The following is a 14,303-nucleotide window of genomic DNA, read 5'->3' as shown; positions in this document are numbered from 1 at the left end:
TCTCTAAGTGCCTGATTCAGAATAATGTCTTTCTTCTCCTCACATTTCCTTCCTGGAAATCCTTACAAAAGAGCAATTTTTTAAGGCAAATCTTAGGGATAACCATATGATGTTGCAGAGAGCTCCTTACTCTTCTCTCCAGTCTAGACCATGCTACTCATGACCCAGAATCATGTGTGATCTCAGCCACTTCAAAGTTTGTTAATAGAATCAGCACCTGGATGAGTAGGGATACAAGACATAATGAAAAAAAATGAAGTCAATGGTGAGTCCTTAGAAGAGGATTAGCTATCAAATATCTGAAAATTTCATTTGCTTTTTTTGCTATTAAGATAATGAGAGAAGAGATTTTTTTTCCATTTCTGTGGAAGTAGTCCATTTGCTTTTCTTTGAACCTGAGTAAAGCAAATTGCACTTCTGAAAAATCCATAGTGTTAGGCAGCTAGTTGGACATTAGCAGGTCTGGCGGTCACTGCACATGGACCTCTTCTTCACAATCAGCAGTTTGTCAAACCAATATTGAAACTGCTGGACTCTAATTGCTGATCTAAAGAGTAGGATCAGCGTCAAGCTGTCTCTGTGTGGAGATATGGCATTGTAAATGATCTAGAAAGGCATTAATAGATTACTATCTAAACCTTATATGCTGATCACTTAGCCGGAGGCTTTTTGGTAAAGACTAAGCATACACCATTGCCCTACCATCAGAATGGGTCTGCCAATACCTCGACAAAACAATACCCTTTGAAAAAGATGTCCTAAAGACCTTAGAAATAGTATAACCCTGCCTAAAATGCAGGTTGTTTCTGGCAATTTTCTACTCTGGCTTGTTGAGAATGCTCTACTTTGTAATGCTCAACTCATTTTCTACACTGAGCTACATCTCATGTGAATTCTTTTAACAGAAGTCACGAGGATTAGGGAGCTGACTGGATGCCAGAGGAGATCCTGGTGACAATAGGCTAGTGATATTAGACATGGGTAATTTAAAATTACCATGGTAGATGTCAGAACACTTGAACCCTTCTTTGGTCCTCATGACTCACTAACTGAAGGGTATTGGGTAACTGCCTTGCTTGAGTCTCAATAGCCTCTACTACAAAGTGAGATTTGAGTCCCTTTCTCCATTTTAATAGATATAATATATAGTATATGTGTATATAATATATACATTATATATTATGTCATAAAATAATATATAATACATTTAAAATGTACATAAGAGTTATTATAACAATACCATTTAGCTAATGAACATCACCAGAAAGTTGGTCCCTGGGATGATGTGGCCATGAATATTATTATTACCCCCTTTTTTTGCTTTCAATGGAAACATTTATATAGGGATGTTGAAGATACACAATTCTTAGCTTTCCAGGAGAGCTAATAGGGAGAGGGGTATTGAAGATCCCAGAGTCCAGGGACCATGACAGAGATGTCACCCTTCTTTTAAAGATGCAGAATGATGTTTAGGGTTAGTGTTGCTTAAGAGGTTCATCCAGCAGAGAATTGAAAAAGGGATGGACCTGCATGTTGGGAGATTTTTGTACACTGTATGAAAATTATTGCTGTGATTGGTATAATAAAAATCTGAATTACCAATAGATAGTTAGAAGATATAGGACAGACTTCTGGGCAGAGAGAGGTAGTAGGAGGAAATAATCAGGTACAGGGAGATAATAATGAGACCTGGAGTTTTGAGCATATAGAATGAAAGAAGGTAAAAAACCATGAGGCAAAACTTAGGTTAATATAAATGGGTTATAAATATAACTTATAAATAAGTTATAAGAGCTAGTGGGATAATCCTAAGCTAAGGCCAAGCTTTCAGAATTAATAAGAAGTATCTATGTCATTTTATTTGTGAACTGGCAGCCTAAAGGAAAATCCATATATGTTTGGTATTTGATGTGCAGAATGTGCATAGAGCCTACTGCTCACAGCCTGCACAGCTTATTTAAGAGGCCTGGCTCGCATAAAGGGCCCTGCTATGTGCAGCCGACGTGCCACTACTCTGCAGCAGGAGACTAGATATAAGTGCCTGCCACAACACAGCCATAGCAACTGCCCAGAGCTGGGATGCTTAGATGTAGGCAGGATGGTTAGGTAGACCTGAACGGGGTGAAGCCAGCTTTCAGTGCCATAAGTCAAAATCACACAGTGAAGGGCCTAGTCAAACAGTTTAAGATTTGTCCCATGTGGTCAGAAAATGCTGCAGATGTACAAAAAGTCAGGTCCATACTGAGAAAACCCCTGAACAAATATAGTATGTTTTAAAATGTACTTAGATGCTACAGAAAGAAAAGAAAATTGGTATAGACAGTCATAGAAAAAATAAGTAGTTCCCATCACATAGATACTAAGGGGGAAAAAAAGTAGTTAGTTCTCCCATTACTTCATCATTATCCCAATTTTCTCAGAGTCCTATAAAGATGTCACCACTCCTAAATATTAGGAAGAAGTCAATAGAACATGATGCTCACATTCCCAAGATGTGGGATGGAGTGAGGGGTTGGTCATTGGATGGATTATGGATATTTCTCATCATATGCGGGGAGATTGGTTATGTCATTATTGGTCTAGGTCAGAAACAAAGGAGATTAGATACAGGATTCTCTTTCTGAAGGGAAAAGGGAAATGTAGTAAAAAAATGATGGAATAAAAGAATAGATTGTTCAGTCTACTTTTAAACACCACTAGTCTCAAATATTGTCCATTGGTATGGAGTTTTGTATATTGATGCATACGTATTTAAAGTTATTTTTTAGGGCACACTCTATATATGTTTCTACTCTTGCTTATGATTTTTTGGCATATTGATATAAATTTAAGGTTATTTTTGTTATACTGTATTCATGTTTCTATTCTTGTTTAAGATGTTGTATCTGTGCATTTCATTTAAAAATAATGCAATGTAAAGTTCTAGTCCTTGGAAGTTGTTATTATAAGCCATTTAGGATAATTAAGAAATACAGCTTATTAGTTAGTCAGCTATAACAATCAAACTCATACTCATATGATGTGGGAGTGTCATATATCAATCTGTTGATTTCATTGGTTAAGCAATAAAGAAACTCCTTGGCCCTGATAGGTTAAAACATAGGTGGGAGGAGTAAACAGAACAGGATGCTGGGAGGAAGAGGAAGTGAGCTCAGACTTGACAGCTCTGCTCTCTGGAGCAGAGATGCCAGGCTCCGCTCTCCCAGGCAGCTCTGACCCAGGATGGACGTAGGCTAGAATCTTCCCGGTAAGCCCACCTTGGGGTGCTTAGACACATTATTAGAAATGGGCTAGTCTAGGTGCGAGACTTAGCCTAGAAGAGGCTAGACAGAAATGGGCCAAGCAGTGCTTAAATGAATACAGTTTGTGTGTTGTTATTTCGGGGCATAAGCTAGCAGGCGGCCGGGGTGCTGGGGATGCAGCCCCGCCGCTCTTATTACAAGACTCATATTAGGTATGTTTAAGGTCAGGCAAAGACATATTTTAAATAGATAAATCATGTTCAAATACTTCAGAGACCTGCAGAATATGAAATTTAAAACATTTTAATAACATAAGGCTTTTCATGACTATGAGACTTGGCTGTGCCTGGCAGCACCAATTTACTTCAAAAAAGGATGATGAGAATCAAAGAACCTCCATATGGAGTTTGCTTTCAATATAGCAAAGCTGGCCATCTGAGCAAGAAACTCCCCTTGCCTTGACAGCCGAGGGTATGCTATCCAAACTGGACAAGTGGGACATAAAAGAAAACAATTGCAAACTTTGCCAAGGCAAGGAAAAGTTATCTTATAGTTTCACCTTTCCTCTTTATTTAAACAAAAAATAAATGTTGTGGGATATTTGTACACTGTGTGAAATTTTATTGTGTGATAGGTGTAATAAAAAGCTGAATTCCAATTAACTAGGGATGTGGGACTTATGGGAAAGAGAGAGGAAGTAGAAGGAGATAATCAAGGTGCAGGGAGATGCCAATGTGACCTGGAGAGAGTGGACATAGAGAATAAAAGAAAGGTAGAAAGGCACAAGCAAAACATAGATTAATATAAATGGGTTAATTTAAGTTATACTGGATAGTGGAACAATCCTAAGCTAAGGCTGAGATTTTCCCATGCCTTTATTTGTGAACTGACAGTCCAAAGAATAATTTATCTACACTTACATAGCAAGATATAAACATCTTGTGTGGAAAATGGATAAGTACTTGAACCTGAAAAAACTAATATTTAACTTTCTTTTAATAATCAAGTTAGAAAAAAGAAAGGACTAACATTTACTTAATACTGTACCCACCCATCAGGTGTTAATAGCAGCAAAGTATATCTATGCTATTGTGGCATATATATTTTGATTGTTACCTATATGCTGTGGGACACTGGTCTTGTATTATTTTAATAAAGTTATGATTGGCCAGTAGACAGGCAGGAAGTATAGGCAAGGTGACCAGACAGGAAGTACAGGCAGAGTGATGAGAAAAGGAGAATTATGGAAAGAGGAAAGAGTCAGTCTACAGTTGTAATCTGGACACAGAGGAAGCAAGATGAGAATGCCTCACTGTTAAATGGTACCAAGCCACGTGGCTGACACAGACAAGAATTATGGGTTAATGTAGGATGTAACAGTTAATAAGAAGCCTGAGCTAATAGGCCAACCAGTTTATGATTAAAATGTAGACCTCTGTGTGTTTCTTTGGGATTGAATGGCTGCCAAACCAGGTGGGACAGAAAGTTCAGTCAAACTTAACTACACCACAGTCCTTGTACTTTCTGTTCTCCATCTTGATTTCGGAATAAAGCATATGGCCACCTTTGTTGAATTTGCCCTTTAGCAATTTTCATGTAAAATCAAATGAGAGATTTCTCACAGTTATCTGGCAAGAAGTCTACTCTGCCAAAGGAAAATGCGAAGCTTCCTCCAAAGTTGCCCCAATCCATCTCAATGGCTTGTTCAAAAGTAGCACCTCTTGGCACTACCCATGTCCCAGCCTATTTTTTTAATGCTAGCACCCAATGTCAGGCCCATGGCAGAGCCCATAAGCACCAGGTCTTTGACTCCCATTTGCTCCAGGCCCATGTAATCAAGACTGTTGGCTCTCATGCTCTTAAGACTCATGTACTCCATGTTGTTGGTCTCCATGCTCCAGGCCAGTAGCTATTCAATCCATTACAGACCTATATACTCTAGGCTGCCCCCCATGCCTGTGAGCACCAAGCTATCCATAAGCCCAATGGCAGGGTCCATGCACTCAATTAATTTGTCTCACACAGTCATTGGCATGGCTGTGGGACCGAGTGGCACAGGAACTTCAGTCAACACCTATAGGTCTTAGATCATAATTCCTACCTGAAGGCAAGAGATTGAAAACTTCCCCAGGGCAAGCCCAAGCCAGCACCCATGTGTTTTACACCAGACCAATGTGTTCCATGGTCTGTCCCATGCAATCAATTCTGGAGGCCATATGATCAAGACCTAATGGGTTCATGTTCTCACCGGAGCCAATGCACTCAACTGGATTCATGCAGTCCAAGATCAGGCCCATAAGATCCATGGCAGAGACCACTTGATACATGTTCTAGCCTAGGCCTGTGCCCATGGGCTCCATGCCAGCACCACCAATGTGGTCAATGCCAGGGCCCATCCTCTCCATCCCAGGGACCATGCAGGGACCTTGTCTCTAGCTACACCTCTTCCCTGCTTTGTAGTGATCTCTTATTATTCAGTGCATTTCTTGGGATTTCATTTATTTTGCCTATGCTCATTCCAGATCCAAATTGTCTCATGTTTTCCATACCACCAACAAAGAGTGCTTCTATGCCTCTAATTTTATTTATTCCAAATCCTATGTGTTCCATTCCCATTCCTGAAGGCCCCAGGTTTCCCATTCTAATGCCTTTATTCAGGTGGTTGGCATCACTAGGCTTCTCTCCAGGTCCTAGCTTATGCTGACACCAATGAGTCCAAGGGGAAATTGCTATGAACATTCAGGAAGGGAAAAAAAATTCTCCCTTTGTTAAGACCCTCTCATTCATCTTGACACACACTGGTCTATCGAATTACACAGTTTCAGTGGCTTGTTCAAAAGTCATAGTGCCTGTTCCACAACTTTGCCCCTCTTAATCTTCCAGAATGTCTGCTCAGACCACCCCACCAGCCATACTAAATACATCAGTTTTGTCCAGCCAGCTTTATCATCCAGATTTGCTACAAATGCTCTGCTTTCAAGTCTTCCATCCTGCAATGCATGGATAAGCTTTTGTGGGATGTTAGGGTAATTTAGGATATCTACCCCACCAGTCTTAGCCATGGCCTTTTCCATTGCTCTGCTTCTTTGACTGCCAGTTGTCTTCCACTCAGACTGTGCTTCTTTAGAACTTCAGCAATCTTTTCATGCTCTCTTTCATCTTGAATTCAGCAACAGACATTCCCTTGACTTCCTTCAGTGTCCATTAAGAGTTCCATGTATGTTACCTCACCAAGTTTGTCTTTAACCAAGTTGTTAAGTGACTGCCATTTCACGTCCACAGGTATGTTGGTAATAAAGGTTCTGTATCTTTTAGTTGGATTAGCACACGGCTTAAAACGATTGTCTCCTCTTTTTATGTCTTTCTCCTTGCTGTTCTCATTCTGAGTAGGTCTTGGAGCTGGAGCCTTTGGGCTCAGCAAGCAGGGTGCACTGCTCTCTTCCTCCATTTTGGGCTCTGTCGCTGCTACTTGGGCCTCTTCATTGACCCCTGCCACCTTTTTTCTGTGAGGGCTTGGGCTGTGTGGAGCTGCTTCATACATGCTCATATGACCCCACACTTCATTTTTTATATTTGTAATATCTTTTATAATAAGATAACAATAACCCAAAAGAGGACTATGAAAACCTGTTCTGTACCTTAAGAGAATCATGGGTGAAATAACCTAGAATTTATGACAGGGGTCTGAAGTGGAGGTAGCTCATGTCCCAAATAGAACAGCTCGCTGTGGATTCTATTGTTTCAAAGAGCTATATTAAAGGACAGCTGATGCCCCTGAAGAACTCATTACCTACTTTGCGGTGGCAGGAAATCTCAATGCTTTATAGGGTCACAAAAATGATCTGGTCTTTGAATAGACAGCACTATAAAACTGAGTTTGAGTTTGTATTTTCTACTTGTGATCTATGCCCAGGACTACAAGATCTCAGTCAATAGGATGAAATATGACTTAAAAATGAAACATAACAAAATATTCAAAAGTGCAATCTAACTAATAATTGTTTCATGACATGGATCTCTAAATAGGGCAATGTGCAAAGTACAGATATGCAAGAGTAAAATAGCCCTAGATTTCTATGCTTATAATTACAAAGGAAAAGAAAAGAACACCATGCAACAGAGAGCAAATAAAATAATTTGTATAATTACACCAATTATTCAAATAAACATCAATTATTCAGATAAATATCTATCATCTGAATTCTGTTAGAATAAAAATGTTATACTATTGTGAAAAATCAAAAATAAATTATCTCATGCATTGCCATACATAAAATGAAATGAAGATAAAATGGATAATCAAAACTATAATTACAACTATACTAAGAAATCAAGTTAAGAATGAAATTAGGGTTGAAAATATTAATGTCAAATAAATGAATGAGGTATAGTAACAAAACCTTAAAAAGGAAAAAAGAATAGATCATGGCCAAAGCTTTGTTCACTAAGGAGACACAGCAGTTGTGTAAATTCATTGTCAAAAATCTCATCAGAGAAACACACACCAAACCAAGCAAACAGACTATAAATACAAGGAAACTGACAAAGCTCAATGGTAATTTAGCTGGTGATAAACAGCTGTATGAATTTCAAATGTCAAATACATAAAAAGTTGGAAGCAATATGCAGTAATGAAGAATATAATCGAGAAATCCAATTCAGTACAAGCATGATATGATGAAGTCCCCGGAGTGAATGTATTTCCTTTACTTTGCAAACTGTTGAGAGGAAATATTTTTCTGGAATATCTGTGAAAATAGATTACATATTTAGCCACAGAGGAAATCTCAATGAAATACATCCCAAATAGAGATTTTTTTATTTTTTATTATTTTATTATTATTATTTTTGGTTTTTCAAGACAGGGTTTCTCTATAGCTTTCGAGCCTGTCCAGAAACGAGCTCTTGTAAACCATGCTGGCTTCAAACTCACAGAGATTTGCCTGCCTCTACCTGCTACATTCTCTGACTATATATATAATTAAACAAGAAATGAGGAATACAAGGGCCAGAAGGATGATTATATGGAAATGAACTTTCTCCTCTAAACAGTACTGGATCAGTAAAGAAATTAAATTAAAATTATATAGTATATCAAGTATCTGGAAAACAATAAAGAAGTGATTATTTGGTATAAAGGACTGTGGATTGGTTAAAACTATATTATACAAAATTTCATTATTTCTCTTATTGTTTGAAAATACTCTGAGGGCTGAGAAGCAGCTCAGTGATAGAATGCTTTCTTGGCATGCATGGGTCCTTGGCACTGCAATCAAAAAACAAACAAACAAACAAAAAGTAAATGAACTTCATTTTCAAATTGAGGAATTTGGAGAGAAAATGTTGTGAAAAAAAGGAGAAAAACTGGAAGAAATATAATTGTAACCTATTTGTAATGATTTTATTTTATTTTTTGATTATGTGTACAAGTGTCTATCTGTGCCTGCGTCTGTGCAAGAGGTGTGTACCCTGGACCCCTGGAGGCATCTCTACACGCTGGTTCTTATAATCTTTCTACCCCCTATTCTACAATGATCCCCAAGACGTGTGCAATTTAGGGTTGAGCATTCTGCAATCTCATATTCTCTGTACCTTGGCTAATTGTGGGTCTCTGTGTAAATTGCCATCTACTGCAAAAGGAGATTTCTTTGAAGGGAGTTAAAAGACATGCTGATCTATGGGTATAACAATAGGTCTTTAGGAGTTGGTTTAATACCATAACTATCTAGCAGAATAATATCAATAGGTTTTCCCCTATGACCTATGACTTATTTAAATACGTGTGAGTTTAACATGTGAAAAATCATTAAATCTGATAAGAAAGTGATTGGTTACTCATATGATAGTAGTGCCACTATTGTTCCTGTGGGTTTGTCTTGACAGGCTGGTCATTATTGTAGCTCACAGGGTTTGCAGGTAGGTGAGACTTGTGATTACATTTCTCTTCTGTTACAGTGCATAGGACTTTCCAGCACTGTGAAAGCTGTCCATATGGATGAGGCTTCCAAGTCAGTACCAGCTTCATTTCTTCATGTTCTAGGACTGAAGTATGTGCTGCATTCATCAGTAGGGTCATGCTGTCAGTTTCAGAGGATGGCTAGAAGCATTGAAAATAGTCCCTTGTTTGGGGGAGGGGTATATGAGATTTCACTGGCCAACAAACCCTAAAGAGATAACCTATTCTTGGCGCTGGGCTTTCTATTTGCTTGTTTGTGATGTCTAGTAGTGACATTGTCCCATTATAGAAAAACTCAATTTAAATTCTTCTTATACACATGTAAGCATATATTTTAGGAAGCTTCTATAGTAGAATGTTTCCATATAACTTTTTGAAATGTCTTTAGTGTTAGCTATCCCTCCCTGTATTGTTTTTTCTATTTGTGTTCCCATTCCCCACCCCATTTAGCTCTTCTGTTCATATTCCTCTCCAAACTTTTATATCACTATGTTCTATATTCTATCTCCCCACCCTTAAAAACACTCTCCATGACCCCTAGTTAATTTCCTTAACTCTTTGGGTATTCTAAATAGAACACACATATCTGAAGATTATAAGCTAATATTCACAAATGAGAGAAAACATTCACTGTTTGTTTTTCTGGATCCGAGCTCCCTTACTAAGAACAATTGCTTCCAGTTTTATCCATTTAGCTCAGGATTTCATAATTTTGTTACTATTCCATTATATAAGTGTATCACATATTTGTTATCCTTTCATCAGTTGATAGACATCAAGGCTGTTTTCATTTCCTGATTATTGTAACTAGAGCAGCAATGAACATGGGTGATCAGGTAAGACCATGAAAAGTGAGGATGCATGGGATTGCATAAATATGGAAAATTAAATCTTTATTTATAAGAGAAACAGCAAGTTAGAAATGGGAAAAATTATTAGTGACAGAAGAAGAGAATGAGTATAAAGTGTGGAATAGTTCATAAAAGACAAATAATCTCAAATATTATCCAAAGGCATAAAATAATATTTAAGTTAATGGAAAGAAAAACATCATATTCCTGGAGCGGAAGTCTAATATTTTAAAAGTACCAACTTATCCTAATAATATATAGTTGTAGTGCAATTTTAATATGAATTATACTTAGCCAAAATTCCAATTATAATGGAATACTAAGTAACTTAAAAAAATACAAGAAAGTTTTGAAAAAGAATAATGACTAGGAAAAAATGTTCTTTCTTATCTCTTTCTGCCTAGTCCTTTAAGGCAAGGTTTTCGTGAATCTAGTTGTTCCTGGCTTGGCTGGAAGTCAGGAAGCCTTAGTGATCCTCTTGTATCCAACTTCTAACAACTTGGATTACTTGTATGCAGGGAATGCCTGGCTTGTTACATGTGTGCTGGCATCTGAACTCTGGTCCTCATGTTGGATGGCATGTGTTCTTAGCTACTGCGCTATCTCTTCAATGCATAACACTCTTCAATGCATATTACAACTTTGTATTCTAAAAGAGCTACAGCTTTGGTTTCCTGTTACTGTTGCAAGAAATTCCTACATGATCTGGGGGCTAAGGATAATTGCAATGCATTCTCTCGGGCTCCGGAAGCCAGAAGTCGGAAGGAAAGGTGTGCCTAGGGACACCTGGGCCTCTCTCTTCCTTGTGTCTTCCAGCCCCTGGCATCAGTCTTCTCTGCCTGAGGTTGCATTGCTGCAGTTTCTGCCGATACAGTCATGCCTATTTCCTCCTCTGAGTCTTAACTGACGCTGTCTTCTCTCACAAGGACACAGGTGATGGTAGAGATACCGCATCAGTAATCTTGAGCCATTTCCTCCTGTCCACTTCCTTAATTGAATCACATTTGCAAAGGCTCTTTGACCAAGTGAGGTCAATCACGCAGAGTCCAACGTTAATGCTCACACGTCTCTAGTGAGGAGTCTTTTTTTTCAGCCAACTGTAGTCATTATGATCAGGACATTTTGCTTGAGTGGAAGACAAATAGATCAGTGGATAGAGTCCTGAAAGAGACCCAAACACAAATGGATACAAGGTTTAAGGAATGCTTTGATTTCAATTCATTTCCAAAAGTCACTCTATTTGATAATTTTTTTTTATAGAAGAAAATAAAGATTCCTGTAACTTGATCAACTGAAAGTAAGGCCAAGGTATATATATATATCAACTTGCAAATTTAGAAGAAAAATGAACTTGACTTCTGAGACAATAGTAATATAGACAGTAGAAGAAAACAAATGTGGTTATATTAACATAAATATAGGAGACTAACATTTCACAAATACCTCCTAAACATTAAGAGTCTAATATTCAATAGCAACTATTTATCTTTTTATTTTACAGTGCTTATTTAATATAATATTTTTATTAATCAATTGAAAATTTTATAAAATAAATTTTGATCATATTCCCTCCACGTCTCCTAACTTTTTCCAAATCAACCTCCCACAACCCTTTCCAACTTCATGTCCTCTTTTTCTTTCTACATAACCCACAGAGTTTGATTTGTGCTGTCTATTTGCTTCTAGATGGATGCTGTCCAACAGAATGTGGTTGACTTACCAGGGGCTGTATCCTTACAATGAAAGTTGACTCTCATTTTCTCAAAAACCCTTATTGTCATCTATCTGTCAATAGCTCCTCAGGAGCTTGTGAGCCTCTCCAGGACTTTACCTTTTTCTTTCCTGATCCTTCTGTTTTGTGTTACGATGAACATTACTGTATAATAAAAAGTAAAATGAGTAACATTTGAAGGGGGAAATTTTACTTGTATTTTAGAGTTCCACAAACCTAGGTTGGAGTCCTGGCTTTCACGGCATTGAATATTTATGAGGTTTACTTTCTCTTTTGTGTAGAGGAAGCAGCATTTTCTTCTGTGGGCTGAAATAATCTATATCTACACTTGTTTTTGTAATGGAGAGTACTAAGTTCAATACACTATTATGAAGAATGAGAGGGGTGTGGGGTCACAGGTCTTGTGGTTGACCTCTGAAGGAAAAGTGTTCCATCTCTATTGTTTGGATGTGGATTGTTCACCAAAGCTTTGATATTGGAAGCTTGTTTCTCAGTACGGTGTGTTAAATGGTGGGTACCTTTAACAAGTGGACCCTATTGAGAGGATATTAGGTTATTAGGTCATTGGAGGTAAACTTCATGAAAGAGATTAATGTGGTTCCCTTGGGACCCTTTTTAGTTCTTGAGAGTGAATAATTATAAAAAGAGGAAAGGTTTCTCTTCTCACTCTCTGGTTGTCTGTCTTGCTACATGGTGTTCTCCCTGTCATACACAGGCATCTGCCCTTGTGATGCTGTCTTCTCAGAAGTCCCCACTGGAGTCAGTGCTTAGGCCATATCCTTGAGGGAGATGAATGCAAAATACCAAATTCACACAGTGAGTTAAACGCAGTTATTCTAGCACAGTATCCAGTTTCATGTATTTTGTTATAGCATTGGTAAATGGACCAAAATACACTCACAAACAAAAAAACCTGAGAATATATGAATCCACATTGGAGAATGGAGACACAGAGTTAGAGATTGACTTGAAGCCCCACCTCAACTCCCTACAGACTACTGAGATCACCATGTCAGTTATAACTACTTCCAGCTGTCATGATGATAAGACCTTGCATCCTTTTAAAATGAGTGCTTCTAAGTTTATTGTCTAGCCCCAATGCCTTGTGAGGTTTTATACATTTCTTCCCCTTTCATTTTAAATTCCTAGGTTCTGGGCTTATTTTGCAGAAAATAAGATATATTTTCTGAATTCTACTAGTAAGGGATTATGGAAATTACTTAAAAGGCTTAGGTTAAGAGGCCTTTGAATTACAAAAGCACAGTTTCTCAAGCCAATATCCATCATTTAGGACATATTCAAGCTCCGGGAGATTATCACAGCCCTTACTTTGACAATTCCCATCACTGACTTGAATAGTAAATTAGCTTTACTGATAGAGGCCAGAATTAAAGAAGGAGGAATTTTCTAATTTCAGAAAGAATCCGAGTCCAAGAAAGAAGATGGCATTGTCTTTTTCAGTGTTGTACAGCTTACCAGTGCCGACTGGTGACAACCCTTATGCTTTTAACTCCTGATCCAAGTTTGTTCCCATGCTCATATTCCCATTGCTTGGTAGAAAGCCTTTGAGACGAGAGACTACTCCTGGCTGCCCCAGATGGTCTTTTGTCCCAGTCGCACGTCAACTTGAAAAGTTATTTTTCTTCTTTGAAGGTGAATAAAAGCACTGGACTTGTATTTTCTTCCCTAACACAGAACTTTCAGTTTGCGCAGATAGGTACAATGAAGCCAACAGTCGCTGAAGAATTCTTGTAGAACTGACTGAAGAAACTACTGGATTAAATTGCTGTTTCTGTCTAACATGCTGGCATGCAGGGTCTGGGCCGGGGAAAGAATGCCCTCGCCAAGGTGTTCTATTTAAAATTTACTCTAAGTTTGATGGGGAATAACCGACATGTTGCTGGACACATCATGCACCTACCTGTTCTAAAGGAAGGTTAACACTGTGAGTGTTTATTTTTCACATATTGTGGTGGTTTGAAAGAAAATAGCCCCCAAAGGGAGTGACAAGGTGGGGAGTAGGTATGGCCTTGTTGGAAGAAGTGTGTCACTACGGAGGTGGGCTTTGAGGTCTCATATCTACTCACATTTCACTCAGTGTGACACAGAGATCACTTCCTGTTGCCTGCAAGGTATTGGACTCTCAGCTGCTTCTTTAGCACCACATCTGCCTGTATACTCCTATGTCCCACCATGATGATGACAATAGACTGAATCTCTGAATTATAAGAGAACCATCCCAATTAAATGGTTTTCTTTATAAGCGTTGCTGTGATTGTGTTGTCTCTTCACAGGAGTAGAAACCCTGAGACACATACCATTGATAAAAAATATGAACTTAAAGCATACTGTAAAACAACCAGACCATTTCTATCAATAAAACCTCTCTATTAAAATGTCAGTCCAGACCAGTGGTTCTTAACCTATGAGTTATAACCCCTTTGGGGGTTGTATATCAACTATCCTGCATATCAAATATTTACATGAAGATTCATAACAGTAGCAAAATTACAGTTATCAAG

At 38.1% G+C, this 14,303-nt stretch overlaps 1 pseudogene; it reads right to left on the bottom strand.

Annotated features, from left to right (window-relative positions):
* Positions 1 to 4,729: 4,729 nt before the first annotated feature.
* LOC126494712 (heterogeneous nuclear ribonucleoprotein M-like) lies at positions 4,730 to 6,783 on the bottom strand (annotated as a pseudogene).
* Positions 6,784 to 14,303: the final 7,520 nt, after the last annotated feature.

The sequence above is a fragment of the Alexandromys fortis genome, unplaced genomic scaffold (assembly GCF_014885135.2).
Source record: "Alexandromys fortis isolate MF-2015 unplaced genomic scaffold, M_Fortis_MF-2015_v1.1 scaffold_6, whole genome shotgun sequence".
Taxonomy (NCBI): domain Eukaryota; kingdom Metazoa; phylum Chordata; class Mammalia; order Rodentia; family Cricetidae; genus Alexandromys; species Alexandromys fortis.
Note: the sequence above shows the minus strand (reverse complement) of the source record. Positions and strands in the feature narration are given on the sequence as shown.